Below are 27,350 nucleotides of genomic sequence, written 5' to 3' on the forward strand. Positions count from 1 at the left end.
AGCAGTGGACCCAACACCGACCCTTGCGGTACACCACTAGTAACTGGACTCCAAGATGAACATTTACCATTAACCACCACCCTCTGTCATCTTTCAGCAAGCCAATTACTGATCCAAACTGCTATATCTCCCACAATCCCATTCCTCCACATTTTGTTCAATAGCCTACTGTGGGGAACCTTATCAAACGCTGAGGAGGACACTCAGTTGATAGAAATCAAATAAATGAGGATGTTTGCAGCAAAAACCAGCATCATCTTCATGTCTTATGTCTTGTGTGAATGGATAGAAATCGTTTCAGGAAAGAGATGACAAGTCTGTTTTTTAGCTGAGCTGCCCAAGACAATGTGGCCACAGAACTGAAAGGATTACCAGATTATGTTTAACTTAAAAGGAAAAAGAACTAAATAACCAATTAGAAAGGTAAATGCTTATGAGAGGTCTTATTTTACACTATATAGAACATAGAAAAGTACAGCACAGTACAGGCCCCTCAATCCATGATGTTGTGCTGAGGATCAATCCTAATCGAAAATAAAATAACCTAACCTATGCACCCCTCAATTCACTGCTGCCCATGTGCAGTCGCTTAAATGTCCCTAATGATTCTGCTTCCACCACCACCGCTGGCAACACTTCCTTGTGCTCACAACTCTCTACGTAAAGAACCTACCTCTGACATCTCCTCTATACCTTACTCCTAACACCTTAAAACTATGACCCATTGTGGCAGTCAATCCTGCCCTGGGGAAGAGTCTCTGGCTATTGACTCTATCCATGCCTCTCATTACATACCTCAATCAGGTCACCTCTCTTCCTCCTCCTCTCCAGACAGAAAACTCCAAGCTCAGTCAACTTCCCCACATAAGACAAGCCCTCCAGTCCAGGCAGCATCCTGGTAAACCTTCTTCGCACCCTCTCCAAAGTCTCCATATTTTTCATTTAATAGGACGACCAGAACTGGACATGATATTCCAAGTTTGATCTCACCAGGATTTTGTAGAGCTGCAGCAAAACCAAGCAGCTCTTCAATTTAATCCCCCTGTTAATGAAAGCCAAAACACCATATGCTTTCTTAACAACTCTATCCACTTGGGTGGCAACTTTGAGGGGTCTATGCACTTGATCAGCAAGATCCCTCTGTTCCCCACACTGCCAAGAATCCTGTCTTTAATCCTATATTCAGCATTCGGGTTCGACCTTCTAAAATGCATCACTTCACATTTATCCAGGTTGAACTCCATCTGCCATTTCTCAGCCCAGCTCTGCATCCTGTCTATGTAGCGCTGCAGCCTGCAGTAGCCCTCTATACTATCAACAACACCTGCAACCTTTGCGCCATCGGCAAACTTACTAACCCACCCCTCAACCTTCTCATCCAAGTCAATTATAAAAACTACAAAGAGCAGAGGCCCCAGAACAGAGCCCTCAACACTGACCTCCAGGCAGAATACTTTCCATCTACAACCACTCTCTGCCTTCTGTCAGTCAATCAGTTCTGAATCCAGATAGTCAAATCTCCCTGTATCCCATACCTTCTGACTTTATGAATGAGCCTATCATGGGGAATCTTATCAAATGCCTTGCTGAAGTCCATGTACCACCACATCCTCTGCTCGACATTCGCCAACCTGTCTTGTCACCTCCTCAAAGACCTCAATAAGATTTGTGAGGCATGACCTGCCCCTCACAGAGCCATGCTGACTGCCTTTAATCACACTATGCTTTTCCAAATAGTCATAAATCCTATCCCTTAGAATTCTTTCCAAAATCTTGCTGACCACAGATGTAAGACTGACTGGTCTGTAATTGCCAGAGATTTCCCTATTGCCCTCCTTGAAAAGAGGAACATTCACCTCCCTCCAATCCTCCGGTGGGACTCCTCTGGAGAGTGAGGAGGTAAAGATCTTTGCCAGCGGCTTAGCAACCTCCTTTCTCACTTCCCAGAGCAACCTCAGATAAACCTGGTCAGGTCCTGGGGACTTATCAATCTTAATATTTGCCAAAATTTCCTGCACATCAACTTCCCCAATCTTGATCTGTTCAAGCCTGTATCCCAGATCCCCTAAGTTCTCATTCACAACAAGGTTCCTTTCCTTAGTGAAAACCGAAGCAAAAAACTCATTTAGGGCTTCTCCTATCTGCTCAGATTCTACGTACAAGTTCCCTCCGCTATCCCTGACCAGCCCTACATTCACCCTGATTATTCTCTTATTCCTCACGTATGAGTAAAACACCTTTGGGTTCTCCCTAATTCTTGCTGCCAAGCTTTTGTTGTGGCCCTTCCTGGCTCCAACCGGAGTGCATTTCTGAGCTCCTTTCTAGCAAGCCTGTAATCTTCTAAGGGTGTGTTAGATCCTTGCTTCCTCCACCTTATGTAAGCTGCCTTCTTCCTTTTGACGAGAAGCTCCTCTGTCCTTGTCATCCAAGGTTCCTTAATCTTCCCCCTTCTTACCTGTCTCAGAGGAACAAATTCATGCATCACTCACTTTTAAATGCTCCTTAAACAGTCTCCACATGTCTGCTGTGCCCTTTCTGTGGAACAATTGCTCCCAATCTGTACTTCCCATCTCCTGTCTGATAGCATCATAATTTCCTTTTCCTCAATTAAAAATCTTCCCATGGTAACCGTGCCTTTCCCTGTCCATGGCAATGGCAAATGTGAGGCAGTTGTGATCACTGTCACCAAAGTGCTCTCCCACTGCGAGATCTGACACCTGTCCTGGCTCATTGCCAAGCACCAAATCCGAAATGGCCTCTCTTCTCATCGGTCTGTCTACATATTGAGTAAGGATACCCTCCTAATACACCTGACAAAAGCGGCCCCATTCAAACTATCTGCACTAAGGAGTTTCCAATCAATACTGAGTAAGTTGAAGTCACCCATAACAACAACCCTGCTACATCTACATTTTTCCAAAATCTGCCCGCCTATGAGTTCTTCAAACTCTCTGCTGCTATTAGGTGGTCTGTAGAAAACCCCCAATGAGGTGGCTGCTCCCTTGCTGTTCCTAACGTCCACCCGCACTGACTCAGTAGACAAACCTTCCTCAACAACCTTCGTTTCTGTAGCTGTGATGCACTCTCTGATTAGCAATCCTACACCCCCTCCTCTTTCTCCCCCCTCCCTGTTCTTTTTAAATGTTCTAAACTGAGGAACATCTGGCAACCATTCCTGCCCCTGTGAAACCCACATCTCCGTTATGGCCACGACATCATAGCCCCAATTACTGATCCATGCTCTAAGTTCATCACCCTTATTTCTGACACTCCTTGCATTAAAGCAGACACGCTTTAACCAATCCCTTTGTTCCATCACATGAAAAATCTCCCTGATAGATTCACTACATCTTGTGATTGCACTATCTACAACTGACCCACCTCACCCCCTCAGGTGTGTAGCTCTGCTTCCCACCCCCCTGCCAAACTAGTTTAAACCCTCCCGAACAACTCGAGCAAATATACAGGTAGTACTGGGATAACATATGTTTCGGCAGCGCTATTTCACTATAATATTGCACATGCCAAAACCTCCACACTGGTCCGCCAATGCACTGGTTTCGGTACTGGTCTTTGTGCCAGTCTGCACGTATGCTGTGTCAGGTGCTGACATAGCAGCTTTCTATGAGAGGTACTGTAAAAAACTGCTGTCTTATATTTTTTAAATATTCTGTGTTAAATTTACTTTTGTTTGATTATTAAATATAATTTCAACCTTCATTCAGGCTGTATTATACTTTGCATTAGACTTCTGGATGATTTTTGAGCAGTTGCAAGTAAATATTCTGCTAGTCTTCCCCTCACCCCACTTTTCCCATAAGCCCCATTATTTCTATTCAGCCATTTTCTATTCAGTGAGTTTTCACTGGAATGCAACTATGGTGTTATAGGCGAACTACATGTACACATTGCAGATTTTCTGAAAAATCCTTCAGCTATAAAGAGAGACTAGATAGACTCAGTTTGTCTTCCAAAGAACAGAGAAGGCTGAGGGGGATTTTATTGAAATATACAAAATTGTGAGGGGCATAGCCAAGGTGAATAGGGAGAAATAAATCAAAGAATTGTAGATGCTGGAGATCTGAAATGTAAGCAGAAGTTGCTGGAGAAAATCAACAGGTCTAGCAGCAGCTGTGAAACGAAAGCAGAGTTAAGACCTCAAGTATGGTAACTCGTCATCAGGTAAGCAGAAACTTTCCTCCCTGGACCACTCAAGTTGATGCAACGGTCAAAAAGGCACAACAATGGTTCTTCTTCCTCAGGACACTAAACAAATGTGGTATTTCCATAAGGACTCTCACCAATTTATATATATGCACGATAGACAGCATTCTATCTGGATGCATCACCACTTGGTATGGCAACTGCTCTGCCCAGAATCATAAGAAATGAAAGAAAGTTGTGAACACTGCCCAGTCCATCACACAAGCCAACCCCCCACCTATTGCCTCTATCTATATTCCCCACTGCCACGGAAAGGCAACTGACATAACCAAAGATCCCTCTCACACTGATTATAATCTCTTCCAACCTCTTCCACCAGGCAGAAGCTACAAATGCTTAAACAAACATACCAACAAGTTCAAGAACAGCTTTCCCCCGATGTTATTAGACTTTTTAATAGACTCCTCAAATTTCAAATCTCATGTTGACCTTGCTTTTTATGATTTGGAGATGCCGGTGTTGGTCTGGGGTGTACAAAGTTAAAAATCACACACCAGGTTAAAGTCCAACAGGTTTAATTGGAAGCACACTAGCTTTCGGAGCGTCGCTCCTTCATCAGGTGGTAGTGGAGGGCTCAATCCTAACACACAGAATTTATAGCAAAAATTTAGTGTGATGTAACTGAAATTATATATTGAAAAATTGTCTGTTAAGCCTTTCATCTGTTAGAATACAGTGATAGTTTCGCTTCTTTCATGTGTAAATCACAAAACGTTTTTTTAAGAAGTTACATTCTCAGATTAGCTGTTAACAATGGTGATATCTAGACAATAGCTATCACCTGATGAAGGAGCATCGCTCCAAAAGCTAGTGTGCTTCCAATTAAACCTGTTGGACTATAACCTGGTGTTGTGTGATTTTTAACTTTGCTTTTTGTGTACCTTCTTTGCAGCTGTAACTTGGATTCCTTGCTCTGTTCATTCACCCTATGACCTTTGCATGTTATGATCTGCCTGTACCGTACACGAAACAAAACTTTAATAAATCAAATCAAATCAAATTAATACAAGGGTTAATAAACAGGGGACTCAGTTTTAAGGTAAGGGGCAGTAAGCTTACTGGGGATTTGAGGAAAAAGGTTTTACCCAGAGGATTGTAACTCACTGCATAAAAAGATGGTAGAGGCAAGAACCCTCACACATTTAAGAAATATTTAGATGAACAGATGAAACACCTTAGCATACAAGACTTCAGGCCAAGTGCTGGGAAATGGGATTAAAATGGAAAGATGTTTGGATATGGTGGGTGAAGATCCTTGTCCTCTGCTGTAAAAGTCCATGACTCTTAACTGAAAACCAAACAATGATTATTGTTCTACAATTCTTTGATCCAGTGTAGTAAAATGACATCCCAATTGAACAGAATACACTTCATACAATTCATGTGTTGGTCAGGTAGCACAGATGGTTCAGGCATAGTGTTAATAATACCAAGGGTGTGGGTGCAATCTCCATACTGACCTGGTGTGTAGTCATGATTTGATAGTTGTGGATTTGCACATGCTTTGTATGTGTTTGCCATTTCTTTAGGATAAACATGTGGATGAAAATGGAATAGTGTAGGTTAGATGGTCTTCAGATTGGTTACACAGGTCAGTGCAACATCGAGGGCCAAAGGGCCTGTAATGAGCTGTAATGTTCTATATTCAACAAAGTTGTTACTTTCAGCCCAATCACACCAGTTTACACTTCACGGATGGCATTGCACTGTTCTTCTAACAGTGAAAATATAGCTTTCATGTTTCCTACTTAGACCCTTTGCTGGAAGATCTTCAATGTCCTGTTTGTCAACTGGAATTGTAAAAGGATCTTGGGGAAGTCTGAATTTCAGATAAGCATTTTTTGAAGGTATGCATGAGCCTGAATTATATCATTAATTATTTAATTTAATTTAAAATACTTACCTATTTTCTTCCTTATTTTGGAATTACAAATTTTACTTCCATGTTCCAGCTGAAAAACTAAACATATTGAAAGATAAAAATGGATGATAAGTCAGCAACAAGACATGTCACTATTATGAAAAGTTGGGAATCTTATAGGTGCCAAAGACGTATGAGCCATGACAGGATTTGTGGCAGAACCAGGTGAGAAGTCCAGCAAGGCCCAGCTTGGCACCAGAAGCCTCCCAGGACCATGTGCAGAGTGATGTATTTCTCAGCTGGCAACAGGGTGTTGCCAATTAAGGGGGTTATTATCTTTACATGACTTATTAATGACCAATTCATCTCATTAATGTTTAGATAAAAATTATTAACATGGAAGCCAGAGCAGGGACTTGGTGCTTTTAGATTGTGGTTGGATGCCTGGAGCTTCCATGGTGTCATTATCAAACATTATCTCAGGACACGGTCCACAGACAGCATCTTGTGGGCACAAGCATTTGACATGTGCTTTTTCCTGATGACCATCACAACGCCACTCAGATTGACATGCAGGGAACGCTGGAAGTACAGACTTGAATTTCTGGGCACATTGGCAACTAAATTGAAAGGCACTCACTTAGTGCCTACCTGCATGCTCACAGCTGCAAATGTGTTGCTGGTCAAAGCACAGCAGGCCAGGCAGCATCTCAGGAATAGAGAATTCGACGTTTCGAGCATAAGCCCTTCATCAGGAATAAGAGAGAGAGCCAAGCAGGCTAAGATAAAAGGTAGGGAGGAGGGACTAGGGGGAGGGGCGATGGAGGTGGGATAGGTGGAAGGAGGTCAAGGTGAGGGTGATAGGCCGGAACGTGGCTGAAGAGTTTCTGTGCAGAGGAGATGACCTGGGGGGTGCAGTGAGAGAGGGACTCACTGAAATCCTTGTAGAGGGAGGAAGAGAGCTTCTTCAAGGAAGGCATCCTTGTAAGAGGATTCGCAGTAGGTTAAAATCTTCGAGTAAAAAATGAGGTCTGCAGATGCTGGAGATCACAGCTGCAAATGTGTTGCTGGTCAAAGCACAGCAGGCCAGGCAGCATCTCAGGAATAGAGAATTCGACGTTTCGAGCATAAGCCCTTCATCCACAATGTGCCATGCAATGCCACTTTGGCATTTGCACTTCAGCCAGAGCGAAAGACTCTCAGTACTGCCTTATTGAAGTGATGTTTTGCACAGATACACTAACAGGCTGCATGTCATTAGGGATCTGTCTAAAGGGTTGGTGGGAATGAGGGTGGAGATGACGATAAGGCTGGGTGTGTGCTGAAGCCTTTATCAATGGCAAACTGAGATGTCAATCTAACACCGGCAGCGTATACCAACTGCCTATGCAGCAAACGCCCTGCCCATTTAATCAACCAAACAGCCATGTTGGAGAGTGCCTGGGGGTGAGTCTTCAGTCCAGGCAAGGGGAAAGTGGCCACTATCTGTTAGGGGTGTTTTGGTATCATCCAGCAGGGACACAATCCAGGGGCTTGGCCGTGGTCAGTCATCAGCTTGGGACACTCACAATCAGGGATCTGTCTGGGTACAATCTGGGAATGGGCAATGGTCAGTCCTGTGGCACTAGCAGCAGCAGTCAAAGGAATTGTGTATCATCAGCTGGGGAGCTGTAAAGACAGTGGTCATGAATCTGGTCAGTTACATCCAAGGGCTGCTCATCAAAGTCAGTCAGGGTCTGGAGAGAACACATTCCTGGGGGTTTATCTGTTGATGTTAAGAAGGATGCATGCAGCTTGAAGGGGTAACTGGATGAGCATCTAAAAGGGGTGGAGATATCAAAGCTTGAGGGCAGGGAGGGGATGGGAAAAGGCAGAAGCTTTCGTGGGAGTGGGAATAAGGACAACAATGGGGCGGCATAGTGGCTCAGTGGTTAGCACTGCTGCCTCAGCGCTAGGGATCCAGGTTTGATTCCAGCCTTGGGTGACTGTCTGTGTGGAGTTTGCACATTCTCCCCATGTCTGCGTCAGTTTCCTTCAGGTGCTCTGGTTCCCTCCCACAATCCAAAGATGTGCAGTTAGGTGAATTGGCCATGCTAAATTACCCATAGTGTTAGGTGCATTAGTCAGGGGTAAATATAGGGTAGGGGAATTGGTCTGGATGAGTTACTCTTCAGTGGGTCAGTGTGAACTTGTTGGGCCAAATGGCCTGTTTCCACACTGTAGGGATTCTGTGATTCTATGGTTGGATTCTATGATTGGGGAAAGTCAAGGTGAATGGGATTGTATGTGAAATGTCATCAGAGGGCATGGCAGACTATGGGAAGATGGGTTAGTGACAATGACTACTGTCAATGGCCATCACAAGAGTGTGCAGAAGAGTGGGGGGGGGGGGCAACATTAAGGCCAAATGTTGAAGTTCAAGGAGCAGGGAATATAGTTGGAGATGGATTTTGATGCAGTAGGTATTTACATGTAGATTTGAATGGAAGTATACTGTCGGGTTAGGGTTGGGGTTAAAGGGGAACTTTAAAGATTCCAGTATTGATGGTGTCCACTGCAAGCGGCATTCTCAACCATCACATGACATTCTCTAGACATGAAATGCAACTAGAAAATATCTAGAACAATGCCCGGAGTGGGTGAAGTCAGTATTGTGTATGGGCAAAATCTTGAGATCCATGTCTATTGGGCACTAGGACAATGAAAGGGCAAATACATGAAAAATGGGAATTGCTGGAAATGGTAAGCCCGTCTGACAGCATTTGTGGGGAGAAATGTTTTAGTCGAGTGATCCCTCCTCAGCATTCTGAGGAAGGGTCACTCAACCCAAAACGTAAACACAGATTTCAGTCCACAAATGCTGTCAGGCCTGCTGAGCTTATCCAACAATTTCTGTTTATGTTTCTAATTTACAGCATCCTCAGTTCATTTGGTTTTTACATTAAAAATGGGCTTGCAAACACCAATGCCATTTTATTTGTAAATGTTTCTTCACACACCTACAACACACGCAATGTGAATGTGCTGATGTGTCAAGTATTGGTCAATAGCAAATTGAAACATCTGGTTGGTGCTGGATATACAAACCTTGTCATCTTAGACAAGGCAATGACCCAAAAGGAGGTGACTGCTGGCCAAAGATGAGCTCCTTATGCAACCTCTACAAGTCCAATGGGAGGTGATACATATATTGATAGTTTGTTCTGAATGCAGTGAAAAAGCTTCATGACTGATGCGGACTGCGATAGGAAAGGGTTTGAAGTGCAGCCAAAACTCCTTTCTTAACAAAAAGTGTTTGTCACTCAGCCAGTGTAGTACCTTTACCAAGTTGATCACTTCCTCAGGCTGATGGTGAATGAATGATAGAGACATGGGTCTCATAACCGAGTGCTACCTGTCTCACTATCTGGAGGAGCATGTGTAGTCCTCATCTCCAGAGTATGTCACCACCAAGTGTTTTGACACCTAAGAATCTCTTCTGCTCCTTATGTGTGTTATTTCCAGCGAGAGTCTTGCTGGTAAGATGTTGGTTGCTACAACTGTCTTCCAAAGAAGATGAAGGGCTTATGCTCAAAATGTTGATTCTCCTGCTCCTCAGATGCTGCCTGACCAGCTGTGCTTTTCCAGCACCACACTCTTCGATACAGGAGGAAAATAACTTTCTAGCCGTGACTCCATTTCCTGAGGTGTTTGAGGCGTCTTGTTTACTGCAGGCTATGTATGCTGGAATGGACTTGAGGATGGCTGGAGGGGAAGACCATCCTCTCCTGGGGCTGTGAAGGTGTTAGTCACTTTGAACCTCTACACAACTGGCTGCTTCTAGGAAGTGACAGGTGGCTTGTGAGAGATCACTCAGTTGGGCACACAAATACAGCAGGGCAATTACCAATGCCATCTGTGCAAAGTCACATCAGCTTGTTAACATTCCCCATGATGAGGTCAGTGCTGCAGCCCATGCAGTAGGATTTGGGAATGTCGCTGACTTCTCCCACGTCATTAATGTTCAGGTGATCTGTGATCATGGTTGACACATCCTGGAGGTGTGGGGCCATCATCCTGCCAGCTCTCACAACTCCTCCAACCTGGAGCACTCTTATGTGCCAGGTAATTATGAGGGTCCAGGGGTCTTACAAGATGATTCCTGGAATCAAGGACTGTGACCATGGCACATTCCTAACGAAGAGTTTATGCTCAAAACATTTACTCTCCTGCTCCTTGGATGCTGCCTGATCTGCCAGCACCACATTTTTTGACTCTAATCTCCAGCATCTACGTCCTCACTTTTTCCATAGCTCATGATACAATTGCATACCTCACTGACCAATAAAGAGGACAATACAATCCTGCCCAGCCCTTCAATCAAGCATTCGACCATGGCGAAGCAGATGATGGGGCTGCTGAAGATATAGTTCCACTGTTTGGGATAATCTGGGATGAGGTGAGCAGTGAGATTGGAGCAGACAATGAGGCCACTGTGATATAACTGGAGGAATGGGAACTGCCATTCAAGAAGGAGGATGAGGACATTGCGAAGGGGAAAGTTTTCATTGTCCATGACAGAGTTTGGCTGCGTCAGGCACTGCAAGGCAGACAGGATGTGAGTGACACCCAGTTCCTGTTGATTACAGCTGGTTGCTGCAAACAATCCAAGACTGTGAAATAGCTGTTTATCATGACGCCAGCAGTTTGTTTGCATCGTGGAGGTGACTTGCAGCCTCTATTCATTTTGCTGTGCTCAGTTTTGCAACCTGTGAACTGGACTTGGCAGTAAATAAAAGATTATGTGGAGAACTATCCAATTGCTTGCCTAAGTGTGATATTTCCCAACTGGATTATGACAAGATGAGGGCCTACACTTGACATTGGGGACAGAAATGAGGTAACTCAAGATATATCTTGTCTAAACACCCTGACTAAGGACAGTTAAAGTGTGTGGTCTAGGGTAAGAGAATGGGGTTGTATGTACGAGTGTCGGTTATGCCAGCTTTGTTCAATGAGCAACATGTCATTGTGACTGCTGGGCCATTACATTACCAGTGTGGAGCAATGGCTGATGGCCCACTCTTGTCCAAATGCACAGCAGCCTTTCAGAGATGGCATAGGTACAAGGGATGACAATCTTGCAGCAGATACCTACTGAGTGATGAATTGTTTTGGAAATGGCGCGTGGTAAAATGGGGGCAGAAGTGACGTGACAGATGCCATGGGGCAAGGCAGGTAGTTAATACAATGCATTTGGTAAGATAAAGCAAAAAATCCCATTTGGCCTCATGCCAAAAGCCCTCCAAAGACCTCAATGTAACTCTCTAAGCCAAAAATACAGATGATTCAGCCCATAACTCGATTTCTCTCTTCAGAAATGCTACCAGACCTAACATATTTATGTCCAAGTTGGGAGCTAGAGTACGTTTTTACTCAGCCCTTTCAGTGCTCTTCTACACTCAGCAATGTTATGATTGATCTGAATTTAACCTCAGCTCCACACTCCCACCAATCCCGAGTAACCTTTCATGCCCCTTTTTTAATCAAGAATCTTCCACCTCCTTCGTTAAAATTTCAAAAGCTTTTCCTTCACCTCTTTATCTCGGGGTGAGTATTCCAAACACTGAAGACTTTTGGAGAGAGAAAAAAATCTCCACATTGCTGTCTTAAATGAGCAACCCTTGGTTTTAAATAATGTTCCCCAATCTAGATTTTTCACAAGAGAAAATTTCACACACAACTTGTTACATTTCCTTGGAATCTTCTCTGTTTCAATCAAGTTGCCTCTAATTCCTCTCAACTTTCAATGGATACAAGTCCAGCTTGTCAAACCTTTCCTCATAATATAATTCTGAGCTGAAAATGTGTTGCTGGAAAAGCGCAGCAGGTCAGGCAGCATCCAAGGAGCAGGAGAATCGACGTTTCGGGCATGAGCCCTTCTTCAGGAATGAGGAGAGTGTGTCCAGCAGGCTAAGACAAAAGGTAGGGAGGAGGGACTTGGGGGAGGAGCGTTGGGAATGCGATAGGTGGAAGGAGGTCAAGGTGAGGGTGATAGGCTGGAGTGGGGGTGGGCGCGGAGAGGTCAGGAAGAAGATTGCAGGTTAGGAAGGCGGTGCTGAGTTCGAGGGATTGACTGAGACAAAGTGGGGGGCGGAATGAGGAAACTGGAGAAATCTGAGTTCATCCCTTGTGGTTGGAGGGTTCCTAGGCGGAAGATGAGGCGCTCTTCCTCCAGCCGTCGTGTTGCTATGGTCTGGCGATGGAGGAGTCCAAGGACCTGCATGTCTTGGTGGAGTGGGAAGGGGAGTTGAAGTGTTGAGCCACGGGATGGTTGGGTTGGTTGGTCCGGGTGTTCTCTGAAACGTTCCACAAGTAGGCAGCCTGTCTCTCCAATATAGAGGAGGCCACATCAGGTGCAGCGGATGCAGTAAATGATGTGTGTGGAGATGCAGGTGAATTTGTGGCAGATATGGAAGGATCCCATGGGGTCTTGGAGGGAAGTAAGGGGGGAAGTGTGGGTGCACATTTTGCATTTCTTGCAGTTGCAGGGGAAGGTGCCAGGAGTGGAGGTTGGGTTGGTGGGAGGGGTGTGGACCTGACGAGGGATTCACTGTGGGAGTAGTCTTTTCAGAACGCTGATAGGGGAGGGGAGGGAAATGCATCTCTGGTGGTGGAGTCTGTTTGGAGGTGGCGGAAATGACGACGGATGATACAATGTATATGGAGGTTGGTGCAGTGGTAGGTGAGGACCAATGGGGTTCTGTCCTGGTGGTGATTAGAGGGGTGGGGCTCAAGGGCGGAGGAGCGGGAAGTGGAGGAGACGCGGTGGAGGGCATCGTCAATCACATTTGAGGGGAAATTGCGGTCTTTGAAGAAGGAGGCCATCTGGGTTGTTCGGTATTGGAACCGGACCTCCTGGGAGCAGATACGGCGGAGACGAAGGAATTGGGAATATGTGATGGATTCCTCCTGGGAGCAGATGCCCTCCACCACATCTCCTCCACTTCCCGCTCCTCCGCCCTTGAGCCCTGCCCCTTCAATCGCCACCAGGACAGAACCCCACTGGTCCTCACATACCACCCCACCAAACTCCATATACATCGTATCATCCGTCGTCATTTCCGCTACCTTCAAACAGACCCCACCACCAGAGATATATTTCCCTCCCCTCCCCTATCAGGGTTCCGAAAAGACCACTCCCTCCGTGACTCCCTCGTCAGGTCCACACCCCCCACCAACAAAACCTCCACTCCCGGCACCTTCCCCTGCAACCACAAGAAATGCAAATCTTGCGCCCACATCTCCCCTCTTACTTCCCTCCAAGGCCCCAAGGGATCCTTCCATTTCCACCACAAATTCACCTGCACCTCCACACACATCATTTACTGCATCCGTTGCACCCGATGTGGCCTCCTCTAAATTGGGGAGACAGGCCGCCTACGTGCGGAACGTTTCAGAGAGCACCTCTGGGACACCCGCACCAACCAACCCAACCACCCTGTGGCTCAACACTTCAACTCCCCCTCCCACTCCACCAAGACATGCAGGTCCTTGGACTCCTCCATCGCCAGACCATAGCAACACGACGGCTGGAGGAAGAGCGCCTCATCTTCCGGCTAGGAATCCTCCAACCACAAGGGATGAACTCAGATTTCTCCAGTTTCCTCATTTCCCCTCCTCCCACCTTGTCTCAGTCAAATCCCTCGAACTCAGCACCACCTTCCTATCCTGCAATCTTCTTCCTGACCTCTCCGCCCCCACTCCCACTCCGGCCTATCACCCTCACCTTGACCTCCTTCCACCTATTGCATTTCCAACACCCCTCCCCCAAGTCCTAACTCCCTACCTTTTGTCTTAGCCTGCTGGACACACTCTCCTCATTCCTGAAGAAGGGCTCATGCCCGAAACGTCGATTCTCCTGCTCCTTGGATGCTGCCTGACCTGCTGCGCTTTTCCAGCAACACATTTTCAGCTCTGATCTCCAGCATCTGCTGTCCTCACTTTCTCCTCATAATATAATTCCCCAGGCAAGGTACTGGTCTGGTAAACCTAGTCTGAATTGTTTTGAAATAATTTACATTCTTCCTTAAATAGGGAAACTAATACCCTAGATGTTGTCTCCCCAATGCCTTACCAAAGTAAAGCACACCTCTCTACTTTTATATTTGATTCCCATTATGATAAATGACAGCATTCTTAAGCTGTACAATTCACTTGCTGGACATACATAATAAACTCCCAAGATTCACGCATTAGGACACCCAGGTTCCTCTGCATGTCAGATTTCTGCAATCTCTCATAGATCATAGAATCCCTGCTGGATGGAAGCAGACTCTTTGACCCAGCAAGTCCACACTGACCATCTGAAGTGTATCACACACAGACCCATTCCCCTATTATTCTACATGAACCCCTGACTAATGCACCTAATGTACACATCCCTGAACACGATGGACAATTCAGCATGGCCTATCCACCATAACCTACACATCTTTGGATTGTGGGAGCAAACTGGAGCACCCAGAGGAAACCCACGCAGACACAGGGAAAATGTGCAGACTCCACACAGTCGCCTGAGGCTGGAATCAAACCCGGGTCCCTGCTGCTGTGAGGCATCAATGCTAGCCACTGAGCCACTGTGCCGCCTCTCACTACTTAGATAATAAGCTTCGTTTTCCTTCTTGCCAAAATTGACTGTTTTGCAGTCCCCTACATGTTAGGTTTGTTAGGTTTTGTCCACTCACCTAATCTATCAGTATTATTTTGTAGCATCCTTGTGTCTCACTCAGTATTTCAAGAATTTTCTGTTCTTTTTATATTTGAGACTTCACAAAACTGCCCGAAGGCGTTGAACCAATGAACACGGTCCAAATGATGAAATGTCAACTCAGAAAACAGCTGACTACCAAACTGTACCTTGTAGCTAAGATTCTTAAAAAACGGTTTCAAAAACAAGAAATATTGAAAAAAAAAATTAAGTGTGTCAAAACATGACTATAAAAATGTTTACCACTATTACCAAACACCCATTGAAAAACAAACTATTAGGTTGGCTTTGATGTTAAGATAGAGGGCACCCATGCATTAAATATAGCAATGCCCAATTGTAGCTTTGCACCAAGAGACTATACACAATATGTTATACATTACATGACTCAATGGATCTTGTGATGTGATACTGTCAGGATATACTGAACACTGAATCAGTACATCTCAATTTTTCTGGATTTTTTCTCTGGCTCATATTATTTGAGAAATATTCAAAATCTACTCACACCACAAGTTTATCACATTGCCAAAAATGATATTTTTTCCATTTGGCAGACTTACGATATTAATAAACATAAGACAACAGTCACATCAAATTGATTTCTTAAAGAAGGGGTTTAAAAGCCAACTGCTTACCCTGAACCCAGATTTAGAAAATGCCACAACCTTTGGAATGTAGATGCGATTCCACCACAGGCAATGAGAGACGAGCAATTTCAAGATTTCTGTTAACAGGACTCCACAGAGAGCACCCAGAGTCAAGCCTAGTGCAACCACAATCTTACACACAATCCTGCAACACTGCTTCAGCTCATGTGATTAACTACGAAAAGGAATTGTGTCAGCACCCACATCCTGCCACAGTTGCACACAGAATCTTTGCAGAAAGAAGCACCCAGCTGTCTATTTATATATGTGACGTCTGCCAACATCACACAGGGTGGAATTCATATCTAATCTACTAAACATATGTAACGTTCAGATATATGTTACCAAAGACTCTGCACAAGTTGCAATAACCGAATATTTTAAACCAAAGTGGCTGTCAAAACCAGTGGTACCTCCCTCGGCTCTGGCCCAGTGAGGTTGCACTGTGTTGCTGGAAAAGTGCAGCAGGTCAGGCAGCATCCAAGGAGCAGGAGGATCGACGTTTTGGGCATGAGCCCTTCTTCAGGAATGAGGAGAGTGCGTCCACCAGGCTAAGATAAAAGGTAGGGAGGAGGGACTTGGGGGAGGGGGCGTTGGAAATGCTATAGGCAGAAGAAGGTCAAGGTGAGGGTGATAGGCCGGAGTAGGGGTTAGGGCGAAGAGGTCAGGAAGAAGATTGCAGGTTAGGAAGGCGGTGCTGAGTTCGAGGGATTGACTGAGACAAGGTGGGGGAGGGGAAATGAGGAAACTGGAGAAATCTGAGTTCATCCCTTGTGGTTGGAGGGTTCCTAGCCGGAAGATGAGGCGCTCTTCCTCCAGCCGTCGTGTTGCTATGGTCTGGCGATGGAGAAATCCAAGGACCTGCATGTCCTTGGTGGAGTGGGAGGGGGAGATGAAGTGTTGAGCCACGGAGTGGTTGGGTTGGTTGGTGTGGGTGTCCCAGAGGTGTTCTCTGAAACGTTCCACAAGTAGGCGGCCTGTCTCCCTAATACAGAGGAGGCCACATTGGGTGCAGCAGATGCAGTAAATGATGTGTGTGGAGATGCAGGTGAATTTGTGGCAGATATGGAAGGATCCCTTGGGGCCTTGGAGGGAAGTAAGGGGGGAGGTGTGGGCGCAAGTTTTGCATTTCTTGTGGTTGCAGGGGAAGGTGCCGGGAGTGGAGGTTGGGTTGTTGGGGGGTGTGGACCTGACGAGGGAGTCACGGAGGGAATGGTCTTTTCGGAATGCTGATAGGGGAGGGGAGGGAAATATATCCTTGGTGGTGGGGTCCGTTTGGAGGTGGCAGAAGTGACGACGGATGATATGATGTATATGGAGGTTGGTGGGGTGGTAGGTGAGGACCAGTGGGGTTCTGTCCTGGTGGCGATTGGAGGGGCAGGGCTCAAGGGTGGAGGAGCGGGAAGTGGAGTAAATGCGGTGGAGAGCATTATCGATCACATCTGGGGGGAAATTGCGGTCTTTGAAGGAGGCATTTGGGTTGTTCGGTATTGGAACTGGTCCTCATGGGAGCAGATGCAGCGGAAACGAAGGAATTGGGAATATGGGATGGAGTTTTTACAGGGGGCAGGGTGGGAGGAGGTGTAGTCCAGGTAGCTGTGGGAGTCGGTTGGTTTATAGTAAATGTCCGTGTTGATTCGGTCGCCCGAAATAGAAATGGAAAGGTCTAGGAAGTGGTGGGAGGAGTCTGAGATGGTCCAGGTAAATTTGAGGTCGGGGTGGAAGGTGTCGGTAAAGTGGATGAACTGTTCAATCTCTCTCATGGGAGCACGACGCAGCACCGATACAGTCATCGATGTAGCGGAGGAAAAGGTGGGGGGTGGTGCCAGTGTAGCTGCAGAGGATGGACTGTTCCACATATCCTACAAAGAGGCAGGCATAGCTGGGGCCCATGCGGGTGCCCATGGCTACTCCTTTGGTTTGGAGGAAGTGGGAGGATTGGAAAGAGAAGTTGTTCAGAGTGAGGACCAGTTCCGTCAGTCGAAGGAGGGTGTCAGTGGAAGGGTACTGGTTGGTAAGGAAGAAGTGGAGGGCTTTGAGTCCTTTGTGATGGAGGATGGAGGTGTACAAGGACTGGATGTCCATGGTGAAGATAAGGCGTTTGGGACCGGGGAAGCGAAAATCATGGAGGAGGTGGAGGGCGTGGATGGTGTCCCGAACGTAGGTGGGGAGTTCTTGGACTAAGGGGGACAGGACCATGTCGGGTATGCAGAGATTAGTTCGGTGGGGCAGGAGCAGGCTGAGACAATGGGTCAGCCGGGGCAGTCAGGTTTGTGAATTTTGGGCAGGAGGTAGAAACGGGCGGTGCGACTATGAGGTTGGAGGTGGTGGATGGGAGATCCCCTGAGGTGATGAGGTTATGGATGGTCTGGGAGATGATGGTTTGGTGGTGGGAGGTGGGGTCATGGTCAAGGGGGCAGTAAGAGGAGGTGTCCGCGAGCTGGCATTTAGCCTCAGCGGTGTAAAGGTCGGTGCGCCAAACTACTACTACTACTGCCTCCCTTGTCTGCACAGGTTTGATAGTGAGGTTGGGGTTGGATTGGAGGGAGTGGAAGGCTGCACGTTCCAAGGGCGAGAGGTTGGAGTGGGTGAGAGGGGTGGAAAGATTGAGGCGGTTAATGTTGCGGCGGCAGTTGGCTATGAAGAAATCGAGGGTGGGTAAGAGGCCAGCACGGGGTGAGCAGGTGGATGGGGTGTGTTGGAAGCAGTAGAAGGGGTCGTCAGAGGGTGGGCGAGAATCCTGGTTGAAGAAGTAGGCACGGAGGCGAAGGCGGCGGAAGAATTGTTCGATGTCTCGCCGAATGTTGAACCCGTTAATCCGAGAGCGTAGGGGGATGAAGGTGAGGCCTCTGCCACAACGGCTGGAGGAAGAACGCCTCATCTTCAGCCCAGGAACCCTCCAACCACAAGGGATGAACTCAGATTTCTCCAGTTTCCTCATTTCCCCTCCCCCCACCTTGTCTCAGTCAATCCCTCGAACTCAACACCACCTTCCTAACCTACAATCTTCTTCCTGACCTCTCCGTCCCCACCCCCACTCCGGCCTATTACCCTCACCTTAACCTCCTTCCACCTATCGCATTTCAACGCCCCTCCCCCAAGTCCCTCCTCCCTACCTTTTATCTTAGCCTGCTGGACACACTCTCCTCATTCCTGAAGAAGGGCTCATGCCCGAAACGTCGATTCTCCTGCTCCTTGGATGCTGCCTGACCTGCTGCGCTTTTCCAGCAACACATTTTCAGCTCTGATCTCCAGCATCTGCAATCCTCACTTTCTCCTAGGTTCCATTGAAGCCTAACATATATTCAACTTCTACTTTAGCATGGTGATGAACCCAACAATTAAGTTTATTTTCAAACATCTCCTGAGCTGTTTTACCAAACGTCTTAGTAGAAACTTTTGGTGCAGCTCTCACCTGTCACCATTAATGGTGTTTTCACTTCTTCAGCACAGTAGGGTTTTACCTCAAGATAAACGCTATTAGAATAAGAATACTGGAATAGCCTTGCCCAGCATACTGCAGATTACGGAAGTACAAGAATTTTGCAAATGTCATTTCATATTATCAGCAAAGTAGAACTGAACACATCCTGTCAGTTACTTAAAATGTCTACCACAGGAAGGCGGCCATTCATAACCAGGCCATCTTTTATAGGTTCAGACAAAAGTCAAGTTAAAATGGTCCAATAATTTATTGGAGCATTCAGAATCTTTATGACTTGGTAATAGTTGGTATTATGAAAGGTCCTTGCCAATGATCTCTACTTGGAAAAATATGCAAAGTAAATTGTGCAACCATTCAGAAGTAGTATTTGATTTGTGCATGTATTCAGACTGTACAACGAGGAACTTGCATTATAGAAAATACACCTTGGGTCAGGTAGTAACCTCTGAATTGGGAACTTGTTATTATTGAAATAACATTCCTGTACTATACTGAGGGAGTCCAATTATTAAACCAATGTTCTGTTTACCTTTTAAATGTTCTATACCACTATTTCAAGAAGGCCAGTAATTGCTCTCAACATTTAAGTTAATTGTGAACAATACGATGAAAGATAGATTATATTGTCTTCTATGTCATTGGCCCCTGTAGGTTTCTGTAAACAAATCTGCTTAATACCTAAAATCACTGTATTTGAAAATAATCCACTATAGGTGAAACGGTTTGAGACATCGCTAAAAGACACTATAAAGCACACTCTTCCAATCACAAACAAAAGAGAGAACTCTGCAGATGTCAGATGCAATCCATTGTATGTTACAGTAAAAAGAATTATTAAGGAATTTAAACTAATACAGTCAATACACAAGTTGCAAACTTTCATTACACCATTAAATAATTCAAGGTTGTTGGAACAATATCACTCTAAAGAATTTATAATCCATTGAGTCCTGTACCCTCCTGAATCCTGCAGGATTCCTCCTATCATATCGCTATATACTTTCTAACTGTTAAAATCATCTGTTTACTGCCATCACTTCAAAGTTTGAATGTTTGCCTTTTTGTACCATTCCCAGCTTTAACTTCTCTTCCCTCTCCAAACATCTTCAACATGTTGTCATGCCTGAAATTTCTGCCTGTTTTTCCTAGAATCTACCCACCCTTTCAAGGTGGCTCTGGAGTTGAGGAAAAGCCTGGGATTTGTAAACTAAATGTATCAGGTTGGTTTGTACTCTTTCCTCCTTACACTTTTACCAGAAACAGATTCACAATAGTAAACAGTATCTGACAGTCACAAGAAGCCAATTAAGATCATTGAGATCATGGAGGCAAATGTGCAGTTGGTATGCCCAGCAGCTTGAGCTTCACAAGGTAACTCACACAAGCACGATGCAGGAGCACAGGTGCTATTGCCATGATTTCTCTTGAGAATTGCTGCGACTAAGGGAGCTCAAACATCTTGAGGCACCTTCATCCTCAAGTCCCTTTCATTACATTAGTCTCCCTTATATCCCAATCACTGATGTTTGCATTGCCATCATAATCACAGGAAATGCTGCCTCTTCAACCTGTTTTCTCCGTTCAATTGGATGCAATCTCAGGGACTAGTTCCTGTGACATTGTACCTGAAGTCCTGTCATGAGCATATCCAGGTTGATGAAAAGTCCATAAGACCAAGAGCAGGAGTAGGCTGCTCGGCCCATCAAGTCTGCTCTGCCACTCAATGAGATCATGGCTAATCTGATAATTCTCAAATAAAAGCAAAATCCTGTGGATGTTGAAAATCTGAAATAAAAACAGAACAACTCTGCAGGTCTGGCAGCATTTGTGGAGAGAAAAAAATTCAAATCTGAAATGGGTCTGAAGAAGTCATATTAGTCATATCAGATAATTCTTAACTCCATTTTCTCCTTTATTGACTAAAAATCTGTCAGTCAACCTCAGCCTTTAATATACTTAGTAAACCAGTATCAACAGCTGTGGTCAAGAATTCTACAGATTTATCACCCTCTTGAGAGAAGAAATTTCCTTATCTCTGTGTTAAATGAACAACCCCAGATTGTGCCCTTTGGTCCGAGATTCTACCACAAGGGAAAACATTCTAACCTGTTAAAACCCTAAGAATCTTATGTTTCAACAAGGACACCTCATTATTCTAAACTCCAATAAGTACAAAGTCAAAAAGTGTGGCACTGGAAAAGCACAGCAGGTCAGGCAGCATCCGAGGAGCAGGACAGTCGATGTTTCAGGCATAGTATAAGCCCTAAACATTGATTCTCCTGCTCCTCAGATGCTGCCTAACCTGCTATGCTTTTCCAATACCACAATTTCTGGCTCTGATCTCCAGCATCTGCAATCCTCACTTTCTCCAATAAGTTAAGGCCCAACCAACTCAATGTCTTCTCTTAAGACAGTTCCTCCATACCCAGGATCAGCCTAGTGAACTTTCTCTTGACTACTTCCACAACTAGTATATTTTTCTTTGGATAAGGGGACCAAAACTACTCTCAGTATTTCAGTTGATGTTTGCCTTGTACATTTTTATGAAGATCTCCCTATTTTTATATTCTTTTTTTTTAAATTAAAGTCAACAGTCCATTTGCCTTCTTTATTACCTACTGAATTTATACAGAAGGAGTCCCAAACGCATCTGTTCTGTAGCTTCCTGCAATCTTTATCCATTTAAATAATATCTAGATCCTTTATTCTTCATGTCAAAGTGTATAACTTCATATTTTCCCAATCATATTCCATTCACCAGGATTTTGTCCATTTGCTTAACATAACCACATTCTTCTGCAGAATGTTTGCTTTATCCTCACCACTTGCCTCCCACCTATTTTTGAATCATCCACAAATTTGACTATATAGTCCATTCATGAGGGGAAAGTGAGCCCTGCAGATGCTGGAGATCATAGTCAAGAGTGTGGTGCTGAAAAAGCGCAGCAGATCAGGCAGCATCTGATTCTTCTGTTCCTTTGGATGCTGCCTGACCTGTTGCACTTTCCCAGCACCACACTGTCAACTACAGCACATTTATTGTTCATCATTCAAGTTATTTAAATATATAATAAATAATTGTGACCTCAGCACTGATCCCTGTAGCACTCAACTGGTTAGAAGTTGCCATACTGAAAATGACTTCCTTCATCACAACTCTCTGTCTTCTATGAGTCAGCCAAATCTCTGTCATGCTAAAGAACTACCCTGAGCACCACAGGCTCTTATTATATTAAGCAACTTAATATCTGGTACCTTATCAAACAATTTTTGGACATGAGAATGAACATTTATTCCATGACCAGGAACTGAACCTGGTCTATTGTGGGGAATGTGCCAAATCCTAACCACAAGACCACAAACAATGATCCCACTTAGCTGTACAGCCACTTATGGGGTCTGCCACAGTACACACAACCCAACTAGCACTGACTTCTGGTTCCAGAGCAGCATGGACAATTAGAGGGAATGTAGACCTCTACCACCAAAATTAGAACTCTGAAACTCAGAGTAGATTAGATTACTTACAGTGTGGAAACAGGCCCTTCAGCCCAACAAGTCCACACCGACTCGCCGAAGCGCAACCCACCCATACCCCTACATTTACCCCTTACCTAACACTACGGGCAATTTAGCATGGCCAATTCACCTGACCCGCACATCTTTGGACTGTGGGAGGAAACCGGAGCACCCGCAGGAAACCCACGCAGACACGGGGAGAACGTGCAAACTCCACACAGTCTGTCGCCTGAGTCAGGAATTGAACCCAGGTCTCAGGCGCTGTGAGGCAACAGTACTAACCACTGTGCCACCGTGCCGCCCACTAAGTAGTAAGATCTAACTCTAAGTAACTCTGATAAAGGTCAACTATCTCTCTTTGCCCCTGTCAAACTATCTACAACTACTCATACTACTGACCATCTCTCTAAATTTCTCAACCTTTCTTTCCCCCTCGAAAATGTTTTTATCAAGGTTATGTTGACTGCCCTAACATCCCTTAACATGCTTTGCTGTTAGTGGCTGAATTTTACACCCTGTGACCATCAGCTTTGACAATGAATGACTCACAAATTTCATCCCACTACCCTACCCAAACCAATCAGAAATGCTGCAGAGTCAGGAGAATAGCTGGCTGGCTGTCTACTCTTGGAAATATTGTGGCCCTTATTGCCCAGTAAAATGCATTTATCAGCTTCTTCAGATGTCAATTAGTGCTTTACCAATTGAGGAAAGCTTTTCAGCATCAGCTGTGTGGATTGAAGTGGGGCAAGCTGGATATGGGGTGTGATCTCCTTTGTAGGGTATGTTCTCTGGGCCCATCAGAGGTGCCCTCCTACACCACCCAAGGTTATAATTTCATCTTTACCGCCCCCTTTGGCCTCTCATTCCAGATTGTGACTTTGCACTCAAGCCTTGTCAGTCTGGTCCCAACCAGTGACACTGTAGACTTTTCTCTGAGTCCGGGTTCTTTGCCAGGACTGTCAGTCAACTATGCTGCTCCTGATTAATGCTGCTGGGACCACAGAGCTACTGACCATCTGACTATGCTGCTCCTGATTAATGCTGCTGGGACCACAGAGCTACTGACCATCTGACTGGCAAGTAGATCTCTAAAGCTGGCGTTCTTCCCAAGGGAGGGATGAAATTCTTGACTTAGTGACTAACACTGCTCCTGGTATTGAACTGATGTAGGACAGCTCACAGATCCTGGATGGAAGCACCACCAAATATTTTCAGCAATGATGGGGGGGGAACAATTACATGCCACAAAAAAAAGTACTTTGTTTTTCATAATGCTCCTGATGGGTACCTTGGGATGTTTTACTTCATGAAAGACACTACATAAATACAAATTGTCATGGTATTTGACTTCAATTAATATCAGTTATGTGAAGGACAAAGCAGCAACTATATAAAAATAAATAATTTAGTGTTTTAAATTCCGTCTATTTTTAAAAATGTTTGAAAAATACCTTTACGACTCTCTATCACTTGTGGGAGGGTCAATTATCATTTTTGGATAACAGGAAATATTTGTCCTGTTGAACCTTGACCTGGAAGTAGACCCAACAGGGTAAAATTTCAAAAGATGGAAGCCAAATGGTTGATATGTTGAGAGGGCAGATGCTGAAAATGTGTTGCTGGTTAAAGCGCAGCAGGTCAGGCAGCATCCAAGGAACAGGAAATTCAACGTTTCGGGCATAAGCCCTTCATCAGGAACGTCGAATTTCCTGTGCCTTGGATGCTGCCTGACCTGCTGCGCTTTAACCAGCAACACATTTTCAGCTCTGATCTCCAGCATCTGCAGACCTCACTTTTTACACCGAGAGGAAGATGGTCAGCAAGGAGGATATCTTTGAGGACTGGTGGGTTTTTTTTCACTTTCCTAAGTGATTCAGTGTCTAGACTTGTTAATACCTTACAAAGATAAAGGCAGTTTAGCTAGTACCAAAGGATTAACATGAATAATAGGATCTGAGAATTAAGAAAGTTCCAGATAGAGGTTCAGTTGTACATGAGATTGCATGAGTGGTACCTTGTTTAGAAGATGACTGCCCCCTGCAGTGGATTGCTCAGTTCTTTGAAGGAAATGGATTGGAATTCTCACCAGGAAGAGCTACGTTTGGAGAAACTGTGATTGAAATTTGTGTCATACAGGTGAAATGGGCAGTGTAAACACGCATGGGATTGACATCTGTTTTAAGGACTGTTCCATCTGCAGCTTTGATCTTTGTACTAATTATGATTTGACTTATTTTTCGAATCAAATTGATTCTGATTCTTTCTACAATAAATGCTTCAAAAATGAAATATTGTTTGGTAATTGCTGCATTTGAGGGGAATCATTTTGCAATTCTGCAAGTTTCTCTGCTTAGTCTGTGCAAGGGAAGTGATATGAATAATGTACTGCCATTTTATAACCACATCCTCATTCTGCAGTGCGATTGGCAAACTGGCCTAGACTTAACCAGCACAGGCTTTAAACCCTCCAGGTAGCAGATAATAACAAATGCTCCCCAGCCTTGCAGATTTTCTTTCTCTTCAAAGAACTCTCTTATTTCCTTGTTTATAATCTCTCACAGAATGTTATTATGTGAAAGTATCAAAACATTTTCATTAACAATGTGTCATGTTAAACCAAATAGAGTTAAACAGCACTAAAGTCAATGATTTGCTTTTTTGAAGCCATTATAAAGACCAGGATTCCTTTTAAAAGCTCAATTAAATTGCTTTCCAATCTGGTCTTCCATTTCAAAATCTCTCGCAACTTAAATTATTTGCTAGGACAAAGATGGAGCTGAAGCTCTGTATCATTGCCAAGTAATATCAAGAAAAATTGCCATAAACACAGCTCAAATATCTAAATAACGAAAGATGATAACATTTCTTTAGCACTGACCAATTCCCACTTTCAGTATAATTCACATTTTGGTATAAATAAGAAAACTATTTTTATTTATTACTAATTATCAAGCAACAAAACATGACGAATATCAAATCAAATACTTGATTTCAGAGTCTATTCCTTTTGCAACCTATAGCCATTGACTGAAACTCAAACAGACAACTTAAACTTGGTAGCCTCTTTGACTCCAAACTGAGCATTGATTTACAATTTCTTTTTATTTCATTAAGACTACTTACTTCTACTAGATTTCACCTCTGGCTTGGTATATCAGAAACCCCCATGCAAGCCTTTATTAGCATTTCAAATGGAAACTCTGTTGCCCACACCATGACTCAATGCGACCCCTGAGCTCAGTGATCGACACTCACTTTTAATCAAAAAATGCCTCAACTTTAATTTTGAAAGCCACCCAAGTTCTCACCTCACCAGAGTTTGAAACTCCTCCAGCCTCATAACCACTGCACGTCCCCATTTCTGCCCTCTTTGGAATCCTTGATTCTAATCTCTTCAAAATTGGGGTGGCACAGTGGCTCAGTGGTTAGCATTACTGTCTCACTGTGCTAGGGACTTGGGTCATAGTGATGTATAGCATGGAAACAGGCCCTTCAGTCCAACCCGTCCATGCCGACCAGATATCCCAACCCAAACTAGTCCCACCTGCCAGCACCCGGCCCATTTCCGTACAAACCCTTCCTATTCATATACCCATCCAACTCCCTCCTAAATGTTGCAATTGTATCAGCCTCCACCACTGCCTCTGGCAGCTCATTCCATACGCGTACCACACTCCGCGTGAAAACGTTGCCCCTTAGGTCTCTTTTATATCTTGCCCCTCTCACCCTAAACCTATGCCCTCTAGTTCTGGACTCCCCGACCCCAGGTAAAAGACTTTGACTATTTACCCTATCTATGCCCCTCTTAATTTTATGAACCTCTATAAGGTCGCCCCTCAGCCTCCAACGCTCCAGGGAAAACAGCCCCAGCCTGTTCAGCCTCTTCCAAAAGCACAAATTCTCCAACCCTGGCAACACTCCTGTAAATCTTTTCTGAACTCTTTCAAGATTCACAACATCTTTCCAATAGGAAGGAGACCAGAATTGCACGCAATATTCCAACAATGGCCTAACCAATGTCCTGTACATACACAATATGACCTCTCAACTCCTGTACTCAATACTCTGATCAATAAAGGAAAGCATACCAAACACCTTCTTCACTATCCTATCTACCTGCGACTCCACTTTCAAGGAGCTATGAATCTGCACTGCAGGGCCCCTTTGTTCAGCAACATTCCCTAAGACCTTACCATTAAGTGTATAAGTCCTGCTAAGATTTGTTTTCCCAAAATGCAGAACCTCGCATTTATCTGAATTGAATTCCATCTGCCACTTCTCAGCCCATGGGCCCATCTAATCAAGATCCCATTGTAATCTGAGGTAACCTTCTTCGCTGTCCACTGCACCTCCAATTTTGGTGTCATCTGCAAACTTACTAACTGTACCTCTTATGCTCGCATCCAAATTATTTATATAAATGACAAAAAGTAGAAGGCCCAGCACCGATCCTTGTGGCACTCCACCGGTCATAGGCTTTCAGTCTGAAAAACAACCCTCCACCACCACCCTCTGTCTTCTACCTTTGAGCCAGTTCTGTATCCAAATGGCTGGTTCTCCCTGTATTCCATGAGATCCAACCTTGCTAACCAGTCTCCCATGGGGAATCTTGTTGAACGCCTTACTGAAGTCCATATAGATCACATCTACTGCTCTGACCTCATCAATCTTCTCTGTTACTTCTTCAAAAAATTCAATCAAGTTTGTGAGACATGATTTCCCATGCACAAAGTCATGTTGACTATCCCTAATTAGTCCTTGCCTTTCCAAATACATGTACATCCTGTCCCTCAGGATTCCCTCCAACAACTTGCCCACCAACAACATCAGGCTCACTGGCTTGTCCTTCCCACCCTTCTTAAACAGTGGCACCATATTTGCCAACCTCCAGTCTTCCGG

The 27,350-nt window shown here is 44.8% G+C and overlaps 1 protein-coding gene across 5 annotated transcripts in view; it reads right to left on the reverse strand.

Annotated features, from left to right (window-relative positions):
- Positions 1-27,350, reverse strand: part of LOC132832296 (brain acid soluble protein 1-like) — a 106,997-nt gene that overhangs the window by 27,938 nt on the left and 51,709 nt on the right. The window contains exon 1 of one of the 5 annotated variants that reach the window (XM_060850180.1): positions 15,503-15,624. The exons of 3 other annotated variants lie outside the window; for them this stretch is intronic. The gene's annotated coding sequence lies outside the window, so the exon portion shown is untranslated. Of the gene's footprint in view, positions 1-15,472; positions 15,625-27,350 lie in introns of those variants that run through there. One more of the 5 variants, XM_060850177.1, reaches the window with a different exon arrangement.

Source organism: Hemiscyllium ocellatum, chromosome 34 (genome assembly GCF_020745735.1).
Source record: "Hemiscyllium ocellatum isolate sHemOce1 chromosome 34, sHemOce1.pat.X.cur, whole genome shotgun sequence".
Lineage (NCBI taxonomy): Eukaryota > Metazoa > Chordata > Chondrichthyes > Orectolobiformes > Hemiscylliidae > Hemiscyllium > Hemiscyllium ocellatum.